The 13798-nt window shown below is 42.4% G+C and overlaps 1 long non-coding RNA gene across 1 annotated transcript in view; it reads right to left on the bottom strand.

Moving 5' to 3' along the window:
• The window catches only part of LOC138293352 (uncharacterized), a 432170-nt gene extending 424738 nt beyond the window's left edge, over window positions 1-7432 (bottom strand). The window contains exon 1 of the long non-coding RNA XR_011202975.1: window positions 7388-7432. This is a non-coding gene — a long non-coding RNA (uncharacterized lncRNA). The remainder of the gene's footprint in view (window positions 1-7387) is intronic.
• Window positions 7433-13798: the final 6366 nt, after the last annotated feature.

The raw sequence follows: 13798 nt of genomic DNA, 5'->3' as shown, positions 1-13798 counted from the left end.
AATGTTATGTTCAGATACATATTGTATTGTTAACCTCTCGCATGCCTTGGACGAGGTGACCTCGTCCAAGGCAGCGGTTCCCGTGTGCCTTGGACGAGGTCACCTCGTCCAAGGCACGGGAACTGGGGGGAGCGCTAGCGTTCCCCCCCTTTGCACCCCACCCACCCCCCAAGGCGGGGATGGAAGGGGAAGCCCTTCCCCTTCCACCCGACCCCGCCTGTGACATCAGTGCGCGAGCGCACGCTGATTTGTCATAGGGCCTCCCCCATCGCGCTGGAAGCTCAGCTTCCAGCGCGATCGAAAGAGAAATGCTTTGCATTTCTCTTTCGATCACGTGGGGGAGGCTCGGAGAGGCTTCAAACGAAGAAAATGTATTTCTTTCCCTTTGAAGTCTCTCCCAGCGTTTCAAAAGCCGGATTGCTTGCAATCCGGCTTTTGAAACCCCACTAAACACCAGGGATTTTTTTGGGGGGGGAAACTGACTGGGCAGATTGGCCTATTTTGATGAGGCCAATCTGCCCCCAAGGGGGACAGAAACCATTAGACACCATGGAGTTTTTTTTTTTTACGTGAATTTCACCCCAGGGGAGCGACCCCTTAGGCAAGGGTCGCTCCCCTGGGGGGGGAAATTATTTTAGGCCATTTCTGCCCCCCTGAGGGGTAGATCAGCCTATTTTGATTAGGCCGATCTGCCCCCAAGGGGGGCAGAAACCACTAGGCACCGGGGATTTTTTGTTTTTTTTTGTTTTACAGATGGGGAGCAACCCTGGAGGGGAAAATTGTATTTAGGCCATTTCTGCCCCCTTTGGAGGCAGATCGGCCGATTTTTGAAACCACTAGGCAGGGGGAGCGACCCCGTAGGCAAGAGTCGCTCCCGGGGGGGTTTGGGGTGGGGCAAATTTATTTTAGGCCATTTCTGCCCCCCCCGGGGGCAGATCGGCCTATTGTTATTAGGCCAATCTGCCCCCAGGGGGGCAGAAACCTCTAGGCGCCAGGGCAAATTTTCTTTTTTGTGTTTTTTTTTTGTTTGTTTTTTTTAGAGATGGGGAGCGACCCATTAGGCAAGGGTCGCTCCCCTGGGGGGCAAATTGTATTTAGACCATTTCAGCCCCCCTTGGGGGCAGATTGGCCGATTTTAGGTCAATCTGCCCCAAGGGGGCAGAAACCACTAGGCACCGGGGATTTTTTTTTTGGCGCCAATGTCACGCAGGGGGAGCGACCCCGTAGGCAACGGTCGCTCCCGGGGGGGTGTGGGGGTGGCAAATTTATTTTAGGCCATCAGCCTATTATTATTAGGCTCATCTGCCCCCAGGGGAGGCAGAAACCTCTATTCGCCAGGGCAAAAAAATGTTGTGTGTTTTTTTTCTGTTTGTTTGTTTTTTTAGAGATGGGGAGCGACCCATTAGGCAAGGGTCGCTCCCCTGGGGGGCAAATTGTATTTAGACCATTTCTGCCGCCCTTGGGGGCAGATTGGCCGATTTTAGGTCAATCTGCCCCCAAGGGGGCAAAAACCACTAGGCACCGTGGTTTTCTTTTTTTGGCGCCAATGTCACGCCGGGGGAGCGACCCCGTAGGCAAGGGTCGCTCCCAGGGGGGGTTGGGGGGGGCAAATTTATTTTAGGCCATTTCTGCCCCCTCTGGGGCCGGCTGAGCTAGAGGCCAAAATCCACAGGTAGGCACTTTGCAAAAAACACCTCTGTTTTCTGTGAAAAAATGTGATGTGTCCACGTTGTGTTTTGGGGCATTTCCTGTCGCGGGCACTAGGCCTACCCACACAAGTGAGGTATCATTTTTATCGGGAGACTTGGGGGAACGCTGGGTGGAAGGAAATTTGTGGCTCCTCTCTGATTCCAGAACTTTCTGTCACCAAAATGTCAGGAAAACGTGTTTTTTTAGCCAAATTTTGAGGTTTGTAAAGGATTCTGGGTAACTGAACCTAGTCAGAGCCCCACAGGTCACCCCATCTTGGATTCCCCTAGGTCTCTAGTTTTCAGAAATGCACAGGTTTCGTAGGTTTCCCTAGGTGCCGGCTGAGCTAGAGGCCAAAATCTACAGGTAGGCACTTTGCAAAAAACACCTCTGTTTTCTTTCAAACAACGGGATGTGTCCACGTTGCGTTTTGGGGCGTTTCCTGTCGCGGGCGCTAGGCCTACCCACACAAGTGAGGTAGCATTTTTATCGGGAGACTTGGGGGAACATAGATTAGCAAAACAAGTGTTATTGCCCCTTGTCTTTCTCTACATTTTTTCCTTCCAAATATAAGAGAGTGTGTAAAAAAGACATCTATTTGAGAAATGCCCTGTAATTCACATGCCAGTATGGTCACCCCGGAATTCAGAGATGCGCAAATAACCACTGCTCCTCAACACCTTATCTTGTGCCCATTTTGGAAATACAAAGGTTTTCTTGATAGCTATTTTTCACTCTTTATATTTCAGCAAATGAATTGCTGTATACCCGGTATAGAATGAAAACGCACAGCAGGGTGCAGCTCATTTATTGGCTCTGGGTACCTAGGGTTCTTGATGAACCTACAAGCCCGATATATCCCTGCAACCAGAGGAGTCCAGCAGACGTAACGGTATATTGCTTTCGAAAATCTGACATTGCAGGAAAAAGTTACAGAGTAAAACGTAGAGAAAAAATTATGTTTTTTTCACCTCAATTTCAATATTTTTCTTTTTCAGTTGTTATTTTCTGTAGGAAACCCTTGTAGGATCTACACAAATGACCCCTTGCTGAATTCAGAATTTGGTCTACTCTTCAGAAATGTTCAGGTTTCTGGGATCCAGCATTGGTTTCATGCCCATTTATGTCACTGACTGGAAGGAGGCTGAAAGCGTATAAAATAGTAAAAATGGGGTATGTCCCAGTAAAATGCCAAAATTGTGTTGAAAAATGGGGTTTTCTGATTCAAGTCTGCCTGTTCCTGAAAGCTGGGAAGATGGTGGTTTTAGCACCGCAAACCCTTTGTTGATGCCATTTTTAGGGGGAAAACCACAAGCCTTTATCTGCAGCCCTTTTTTCCCATTTGTTTAAAAAAAACGAAATTTTTGCTGTATTTTGGCTAATTTCTTGGTCTCCTTCAGGGGAACCCACAAAGTCTGGGTACCTCTAGAATCCCTAGGATGTTGGGAAAAAAGGACGCAAATTTGGCTTGGCTAGCTTATGTGGACAAAAAGTTATGAGGGCTAAGCGCGAACTGCTCCAAATAGCCAAAAAAAGGCCTGGCACAGGAGAGGGAAAAGGCCTGGCAGCGAAAGGGTTAAAGGACATTCTAATCAACTCATGGATCCCTTCATAGATAGAAGCTGCATGGTTAACTATGTTCCCAAGAAAATGCAAAAAGTTTTCAGAAAATCTATACTTTCTGGATGTTTAATACATGCATGGAAAGCCTAGATATCCCTCGGATAATATGGCTATACTCTCCTTATCATTGTTCCAAATCAAAGACACATTATATCTTTCTGACTCTTAATCTATTTAGCTCTTTAGTTAAAGTTAAAGCAGACCCTATTTTAATTTCAGACCTTGCACCGGTCATAATTGAACTGGACCTTCTGCCATGAATATTACACCTCTAACAAAGTAACTACTTTAAAATACCTCCTTTAGGCCAAATGAAGTTTTTTCAAAAATCTATTGAAGGTGCATCTGCTTTGTTATTAGAAATTAATGCAAATTACTATGGTGGTCACAACAAAGCTGGTAAATGTTCAGCCAATTATTTGAAAGGAAAGAAATAGAAACCCAAAAATTGGCACTATTACTGATAACGCCGGTAACACACACTTTAAGGACTGCTTTATGGAATATTATCAACACTTACTTGGAACTAATTTACCAGAGCATTCTCCATCAAAGGAGGCTTTGTATGCTATCTTTGATTCTCATCCAGAAAATCAGGATAAATTAGTTCATATTTCCAAACTGCTGCCTCATTATGAGGCTGGCAGTCGGACCTCCTCACTCCAGGCGGCCCGATGCCAAATTGCAACCTTGGCGGGCGGGCCCACCTAAAGGCCTCCATCCCCACCAGGAACATTGGTTACTGCGTGGTGACTGTTGTTGGGGTTGTACTCAGCACCACCTGAAAGATTACAACCTCACTTTCCGCCAGCCTTTTCATGGCAGGGACCCAGTCACAAAAAGGATGGCAGAAAGCCAGTGCTAGGAGCTACACGGGGGCCACTGCACTTCCCATGGCCATGGGATGAACAGCACAGGCCTCCCCCCAAGGAAGACAGTGTACATTCCGGGGTTGCTGGTCGGCCCCCTCTATGCTATGGTATAGGACTCGGCTCCTGTAGCAGCCGAGTCCTATACCATAGCACTGTTCCAGCCAGACTGACTGGCGAGAACGTGTATTACAATGTTTCCACCGGTCAGCCCAGCAGGAACATTGTAATATCCTCGGGGGGAATGCCACCACTATGGCTGGGCGGTCCCCTCAGTGAGTTTGGCACTCCCTCGGTGGGATTGCCAAACTCATAATGAGGCCTTTGTACTGCAAAGTTTCCATCCCTGAGATAAAAGCAGCTCTTGCCAAACTATCTAAAGACAAGGATCCTAGCCCAGATGGCTTTTCATTTGAATTTAATTCTCAATTTTCACACATTTTAGTTCCACATTACTATCATTATTTCATTTATTTTGGAAAATGAGGCCTGTGGTTTGTTCTTGGTAGCAATGGTTAGCTTAATTTTCAAGATAGATGGAGATTTGCCCATAGGTACCAACTATCTGCCCATTTTCCCCATTAATTCAGGTTGCAAGATCTTTGCAAAAATATTAGCCCTGTGCATTGACAAATGTATTCCGTACCTGAATGGCATAGAGCAATGAGGATTTGTGAGGGGTAGATATATTATAGATAATACTCACGCATTATTGGATATTATCTATTTTGCTTCGAAAAGCAATATTCCTACTGCAGCTATAACATTAGATGTGGAAAAGACCTTCGACCATGTCAATTGGAATGTACTGATGCAGAATTTAAAATGGCATTGTTTTGGTTCTGTTTTTTTCAAATACATTGTTTTTTAACACTCCTCACTTAAAGATCTATTTATATTAATGGTCTTCAATCTTCATATTTCAATGTATGTAGGGACATGTGACAGGGATGCCCTTTATCATCATTGCTATTTATTGTATCCTTAGAACCCTTTTTAGAAACCCTTTGCAGTGCATTTTCCTTTCTTGGCTATTAATATGGGGAAACAGAATTTAAAGTTACTGCATATGGAGATTATGTTATTTTATATGTTTTGGAGCCTCAGAAATCACAGAAGTGCTGCATGGCAGAGATCAGCCAGGTGTCAGGAAGTACAAACTGATGTTTAAAAAAAGAAGAAATAAATGACTTACTGAATCCACTTTGCTCAAGGAAAAGTGCCCAGGGTTGTGCTTTCAGAGCTATCCATACTCAAAGCGTCATGCCCAAAAAGGTGCTGAGTGGGTATCAGAATAACTTCTTAGGTCTTCAAAGAATAAAGAGCCAAAAGCGACCATCAAAATAGTGAAATTATTTAGATGATAGCTAAGAAAGAAGCCACAGTTCCAAAAAATGTTAAAGACGGTCCTGAAGCCAGCATGACAAAGGACTTTAGAGAAGTTTTGCATAAACATATTACCAAACAGTGTCAGAGAGCATGCTACCCTCAACTTCAGTAAGTTCCACATTGTTCTACGATGCTGCTGCCTTCCTTAAACTACCACCACCTTTCGATGCTGCCAAAAAGCAAAATATTGGCAATAAATGGACTGCTTGGATAGAGACATCTGATGGTTTCATAGATGCACTTGATGAGACTGATAACAGAAAGATTATCAAGTATCTCAAAAATCTTGCTGGTGGTGGTTTGATAGAAGTCACAAAGAAAATGCTGAGACCTGATGAAGAAGTCACATACTGTCAGATTAAAGGAGTGTTGAATTTCAAATTCAAGGCAAAAAAACGAGGAGGGACAGGGAGATTAATTAAGGTCCAGTGTACACTCTCCCAGAGTATTCAACAAATCAAAAAAGGGGTACACAGTTCCTTAACAGAAATTATAACAACACAGATTCAGCGACTGCACTTCTTGTTCTCAGAAGTGCAGGCCCTCACACATCCTTTGGATGTCATGCTTCATCATAGGGCCCACTCCACACCAGACCCGCGCTGCAATGTCTGGCGGACCCCCTTGAGGGGGCACTATGCCGGAGAACAAAAGTGTGTGCCACAAGACGGGGTCTGGAATATATTCAAACCTACCCTCAAAAAATTAAAGGGAGAAGAGAAAAAAGTTGAAATTGGCTCAGGGACCTCCTAACAGTTTGTTTTAATACAGCGGAAGGCCTCGGTCAATGTTAAAAACAAAGCTAGAGTGGGTAAGGAATAAGGTTCCTCCACTCTCTAAAAAAGGGAGAAAAAAGCTGCTAGGGACACTCTTTTCTACAGCTTGTACATATGGTCAACATGTTTCACGCCTGAGTTGTCCCTATGGATCAGGTGGCGCTTCATCAGGACCAGCAATCACAACAATTCCTCTGCTATGTTCCATACCCACAGTGGGATAATAATGTACAAAATCTACTTACATGAACACTACACTTAGACAGGCCTAAATAAGCGAACCTGTGTGGGGAAAGAGCAAAATGTTATCCAGAACTCAATCAAGGTGTACAATCTACTGAAAAACATCCAATAGTGGCGTGACAAACAATGTGATAGGTGTCACCAAAAGACTATAGCCATGCTTCACTGGGCACAATTATTATACTCCTTACCCTCCTAGGGAACGTGTTCCTTGGGATCAAGCAGACCTTAGGACTCGCAATACTCTGAATGAACAGGAAAACGGATAAACAAATATGAAATTCATTGGAAAAAAAAGACCTCCGCCCCAACTTCAGTTTTAAAAAAGAGTAGTTCATCATTGAATAGAAATTTGCCATTGATTTGGAACGCCCTCAATATTACCATACATGAGGGATAGAGGGTCCATATCCAATATGTAAACCAATGAAAACTAATTAGGAACAATCAGTTGATTATATCTCTTAGTAATGTGGTATAGTACATTTGGCGGAGTTTACTGGAATCAACTTATTCAATGTATACCATATATGACCTGATAGAAACAAGAGTAGTGTGAATGAATGCTCAAAAAAATGTATCAAAAATAATAATGCAGCCGGGCCACAGGACATGAATATGCGCGATTTCTGGTACAATCGTAAAAAAGAAATGTAGCAGTCAGATATGTAATAGCCACACATGAGGGAAGCTCCATGTGAGCTAAACGGTATGCCTCATCATAGACGTGCTACAGGGGGCACCAAAAGTAATGTTATCACAGTTAGCCAGGTACTAAAGAAGGGAAGAAACACTTACTGATTCAGTGCGGTCCCGGAGCAGGAGTCCTACCCGGCGTTCGCTGTCCCGGAAATACTATACGGGAAACAGCGTGCCAGGTTAAAGGTCCCCGGCGTAACGTGGACCAATCAGGAGGGGAATTCCCCTGAGGGGAGGGCCCGCAGGAGACGGCAGATATGCCGAGCTGATCAAGTCGAGGACGGACTCTAAAATAGACATCCATTCTCAGACATATAAGTAAACCAAAGTCGGCCAAATTATAGCGCACATCAACAATTAACAAAGGTAATTGGAGTGCCCCCCACCTAATAGGGGTGTGTGTTCCAAAAAAGAAAAAAGGAAAGGAACATAACATCCAAAATCCCTCAAAAAGCAAAAATTATCAAAAAAATCAGGAAATAGCCAGAGGGGTACAAACTAAAATTATGGTACACCAAACAGGGGTAGTCCTCTCCAATTCAAGAACCAATAATTATTCCAAATCAAAAAAGGCAAACATGATTTGTTAACAGGAAACCTTTAGTAAGAGATATCCATCAAAGCATCTAAACACCTAAAAAAACAGAAAACAGTGTCAGATGGATATCTGTCACTAAAGGCTTCCTGTTAACAAATCATGTTTGCCTTTTTTGATTTGGAATAATGTGCTGGTGTTGTACTAGTGGTGGGTTCCTGATGGCGGGAGTCCATCGCGGGACCCGCTCAACATTGTACAATGGATGCTAGCAGCATTCACCTGATGTTAATTGTGAACACCGGCATAACACACTATAAAATACACTCCATTTCAGACAATGATCCTTTGCCATTCCACTGCACAACACCATTTTGCAGCAGAAATTGCTAAACAGAAGTCAGGGTAAATCCTTTTCTATCCCTCTGTTAACTTTTCTCTTATTTTTTCCCTTTATTTCTAGGTCCTCTTTTACATCCAATTGTATTTACTCATAATGGCAGGAAGAAGAAATCTCCCCTTTACAGAGGGAGAATTGTCAGTCATGATTGGTGAAATCAGTAGAGTAGGGCCACAATTGTTAGGAGCACAAGTACAAATCCAACCATATCTCAGAAAAGGCAGATGAGGTCCAGAATCGTTAATAGAGTGAATGCTGTAGCCAACAGCCTTCTCACACAGGAGGAAATTAAGAAGAGGTGGAATGATCTGTGGGGGAGAGTGCGTTCCCTGGCCTTGAAGTGCCACCTGGAGGCCCAAACAACTGGTGGTGATTCTCCTAGCCCAACATTACAGCTAATTGACCCGGAGGAGTAGGTCTTGCAGATCTTACACCCTGAAGGCTTGACAGGAATCCCTGGTGGAGTGGTAACTGGTAAGTTAGACTTATGCATGTTTCACTAAAAATAAATGTGGATTTGCTCTTCAGTTAGCTGTTTTGTAAAACATATAAGCACAATTAAAAAAATCATAAATCTATTGTCATCATCAAGTTAGTAGAATTAGGGTGCCATCACTCCTTTTACTATTACTACTGTTGTTCTTCATTGATCATTTCTTGAATTTGCATGTTTGTTTGGTTGTAGTTTGTTGTAGTTAAGATAACAGGTTCAAACCCCAATTTATTATACCATCAAGATATGGTGCTTGTAAGTCATTTTTACCTTTTAACATATATTCACACGTCATTTATTAAATGGGTGTACATCTTTACTGCATATATTTTACTAGTAATGTTCAATTTACAATTTTCCAAGTGTTGCCATTGTCAAATTGAAAGGACTACAACTACCATGATGCCTTGCTTTTGTATATGGAAAATATGTTTGCAATATAATGTTGGTCATTCTCTCTTGTCTTCCATATATGTACACCTCAAAATGTCAGGCATTTCTCAAACCTCATTTAATGCAATGAATACAAATTTGATTATTTCATGTAATTTTATATGTTGTCACTTTCTTGTCATTTCATTGAAGTGAATTAATTGGTTTCACAACTCAAATAATGTTGACTTAAAGAATCAAATCATGTTATGTTGTAGGCAGGATATAAGTCGTAATGATAATAAATTTATTTAGCAAAGTTCATATGATGACCAATGCCATTAATCATACTAAGTTGTATAATAGTCTGGTTTTTAGCTTGCTAGGCCTTGGAATGGTTTACTTCTCATTTCTCCTCTATACTGAGTTGGGTTGAATGTGTGGTATCATTTATGTACACTTCATAAGTAATGTTTGTCTTTTAAGGACATCTCTTCACATGCCTTTTTAGAAATTTGTATGTGTGTAATTTATAATGTTTGGGAAATTTGCAATAAAACACTGAAGGGTCTAAACATACTATTAATACTACTTTGTCAATGTAAGTTTGCTTCATTTGTAGCTTGAAACACATTTGATACTTACTCCAGACTTCTACAATTTGTTTTCTTGTAATTCATAGTAGACCCTAAACCCAGAGTACATGTACAACCATCTGCCTCTGAAGATACCACCACTCCAGACCAGGATCAAGCCTTCGCTGATCACTCCACTCATTCAAATCCAGATGATGTGGAGCAGTCTAGGCCATCTGGTCTGTCTGGGCAGTCAGCTCCAGTGTGTCTCACTTGGCCCACGTCTACAACTTCCACCCCAGATGTTATTACACCTCAGCCAATGGACACCTCCACTTCCTGTGTCTAAAGGAGCATCACCCCAATCTTGTGCCACCCAGTCCTGGCTGCTGTTGAGCCAACACCACCATCACCATCTTTAGTTCAGCCAAGACTCAGGGTTGAGACACACTGGCTCAAGGACACAGGATAGTGGGGGTAGGGTACTTGGGAGGGAATCTGTGGGCCAGCAAAGTGAGGCCACTGGCTTCACAGTCACCCAGACCACCATTGGCCACGTCTTGGGATCCCTGCGTCAACCCCAGTACTTGATGGGCCAGGTCTTTACAGTGCTTCAGGACACTAAGCTGATGCAGAGGGAGAACAGTGTAGAGATGTAGACTCTCAACTCAAATTTGAGCTCCCTGACTAGGGAGCTGTTTGACAATTACCACTGTATGTGCAGGACTTTTCCAACAACATCTACCCTTTTCCGTGGCAAGTCAACATTTGGGCTAACTACACCTGCCTCAAGGACACAGGATAGTGGGGGTAGGGTACTTGGGAGGGAATCTGTGGGCCAGCAAAGTGAGGCCACTGGCTTCACAGTCACCCAGACCACCATTGGCCACGTCTTGGGATCCCTGCGTCAACCCCAGTACTTGATGGGCCAGGTCTTTACAGTGCTTCAGGACACTAAGCTGATGCAGAGGGAGAACAGTGTAGAGATGTAGACTCTCAACTCAAATTTGAGCTCCCTGACTAGGGAGCTGTTTGACAATTACCACTGTATGTGCAGGACTTTTCCAACAACATCTACCCTTTTCCGTGGCAAGTCAACATTTGGGCTAACTACACCTGCCTCAGCAAGAGAAATGGGGGCCCTGCCACAAGCACAATCACCTGTAACCGCCATATTCCTTGCAACTGCAAACCCCCCCTTCCCAGAAGGGGACATTCTTCTGGACCACCAGGAGAGGATGGCAAGACCTCTACCACCACCACTAAGAGATGAAGAACCTAATTTCCTCTAGTGTGTGACTACTATTCACTTTGTAGACTAGATTCTGGGCCCATTTATCTTTTAGAAGACAGTTGTATTTTGTACATTGGCCTTCAAACAATTTTGCCTCTAAAATGATAGTTCCTTTCACCATGATTGACTTCTTTTTTGTTTTTCAACTTTTGTGGCCACAAAATGCAGTACTGCCATGATTTTCACTATTGGTAATATTGCTGTGGGATTCCTATTATGAAGCAGAAGATCTGGCTCCAGCTAATGACATAAAAGAAGAATAGTTTGCCTATTCAATTCGATTTCTTTTTATAGTATCCCATTCTTCCATGGTGGCAAGGTCTGGAAATGGTCTAAACACCTCTCCCTGAGTTCATATGTCTGCATTTAAGAAAAAGGAGAAATAACTCTTTAAATAGGCAAACGTGTCTTTGATAATCAACACACATCTCATGCCTTTGTAAAATTGTGACATATATGTACACATTTTTAGTGATGTTGCAAATGTTTACATGTCTGATATTTTATAAAACTAGTGTTTAAATAATACATTACAAATGTATTATTTACACATTATTTTTTCCCCAAAATTCAGTTAACGGAAGTAAAAAATAAACTTTTTTTCAGTAATGCAATACAGTTACAGTAGTTTCATTTTTTAAAAACAGTAATGTATGCATTTTGCATATGCAAACACATTGTTACCATTTTGAGTGATGGTGACACAAACTTCACACCTAAAGATTTACTGGTTCACGTTCTAAAATAACTGCTGCCTGACCTTGCGGTTTCAGACATTTGCAATCTGGCAGCCATCAGCGGAATTAGCCTGCATAGTGGGTGTAAAACTCCACAACAATCATAGCTATTGGCTAACGTGTGACAGCAACATACGAAAGCCAGTGGCTGTGTCCATCTCCGCTGACAATCATGTATGTTGTGTACATGTATGCATTGTTATGAAAAAAATCTCACTTGCCTACTAACACTGCAGCCAACAACACTTCTCCACTTTTGATGCTGTTACCAACCTCTGGGAGCAACAATGCCAGGCAAAGCAGGTGACAAGGCTCCTAACTACTCAGCAGAGGAGCTGGAACTGCTGACCACGGAGGTCCTGTCCCTGTACAGCCAGCTATATGGGAACCTTGAGGAACAGGTGCATGTTGTAATGGAAAATGTATTTCTAATTAACTTTTAAAACACAGGCCAAATTGTCCTTTTTAGTTCCTGAGTGAAGTGTTGTGATTGGAGTGAAGTCAACTTGATATTTTGGCTTTGAACAAAATGATGTTTAGTAATGTTACTAAATGTATGTAAATTGAAATGAAAAGTTATCTGGATGAATAAGGTGACTTTTCATTTCAATTTACTCAAAATTTTAAATTTTCCATTTACAAACTGCATTCCCCTTACTTCCAGTGGCCAGTAGGCATTGTGTCATAAGTATAAGTAAAAGATACAGCCATATGTGGAAATGAGAGAAATGTAAAGTGCAGGAAAAACATTTAAAGTTAAGAACTTGGCTGAATATTTTTTTGCACTTTAAATTTATCCCATTTTCAGAAAAATGAGTATAAGTACGTATTATACATGTAATGGTGCCACAGAAGGGGAAAGGTATGACTGGTGCTGCAAGTACATATAACATAGGCTCTCAGTCACCCATACAAATATACCCCATTTCTACGCACACATGTTCATACATCACCAAAAAGCATGTTTTCACTGACACACATGGCAGCTTTTCCATACTGCCCTTAGTCATAGTGTATGGTTATAACCACAGTATCTGGCTCTAAAAACATAAGGCATGAAACCAATGAAGGTAGGCATGGGGGTGCTAACAATGTGCATGTTGTTTAGCCTTCAGTAGCTCACAGTGATTTGCACTGATCAGAAGTAGCTGTCACTGCAGGAAATGTTTCAGACCCCTGGCCTAGACAATGCTAGTGGCCCGGGTTTGTAAAATGAAGATGTGAAAAATGACGAGCATGTGCAACAGGTCACTATGGTGTTTTTAAGAAAATAACACATTTTCAAAAATTGCCTGTAAAAATAATACTTATTATTATAATAATAATACTTTTTAGAAATGCTTGTGATAGATTTTTCAAAATTGTGTTGCAGCAAAACCTCACAAAATATATTTTTTCTTTTGCATATCCATACAGGTCAATGGCGATCAGAAAAAGGCCATATGGAAGGCCATCACCAACAAGGTGCGGACCCTGGAAGTCTGCAAGCGGTACAGCATTTACTGCCGAAAGAGGTCAGAAGACCTACGACTCTGAACCCGAAAGTCATCTGAAGTCCAGCTTGATCAGTCCTTCCAATGCGGGAAGCACGTGCGCTGCACCCTAAGCCCTCCTAATGGCCCTTATTCTTGCAGTGTCCTATCCCAACTTTGATGAGCAGCATCAAGGGGGTAAGTTATTTTTTGAGTTCTTATTGCTAGTTAACTATTTTTTGTTACAGCAATAATTTATGGCATCAGCATAAAGGTTGACACATATCCAATGCACAAGAAGAGTTTTAGAAGGAGTAAGATTTGCACAAGATGTATGATGATTTGTTTTGTGTATTGAGTTGTGGTAAATGCTGCCAATGGATTCCTCATGACAACCAGAGGACTGTTTTGAGCAGATACGTGCCTGCCTAACAAAAAAGAGGTACCTGGATTTTGTCTATGTTATGAGTGATATTTGTACCAAACAGGCCACAATTTATGATTCTGTCAGGTGGGATGCCCCATCACATTTGTGAGGAGGTTATGTTGGCCCTATTTCAGGTGAAATAAGATGCAATGCACTTATGATACAGTGTATGTTCAAAAATTTACATTGGTGAGTTGGTATAGTG

Source organism: Pleurodeles waltl, chromosome 4_2, assembly GCF_031143425.1.
Source record: "Pleurodeles waltl isolate 20211129_DDA chromosome 4_2, aPleWal1.hap1.20221129, whole genome shotgun sequence".
Classification (NCBI taxonomy): Eukaryota; Metazoa; Chordata; class Amphibia; order Caudata; family Salamandridae; genus Pleurodeles; species Pleurodeles waltl.
This window is presented reverse-complemented; position numbering and strand designations above follow the sequence as displayed.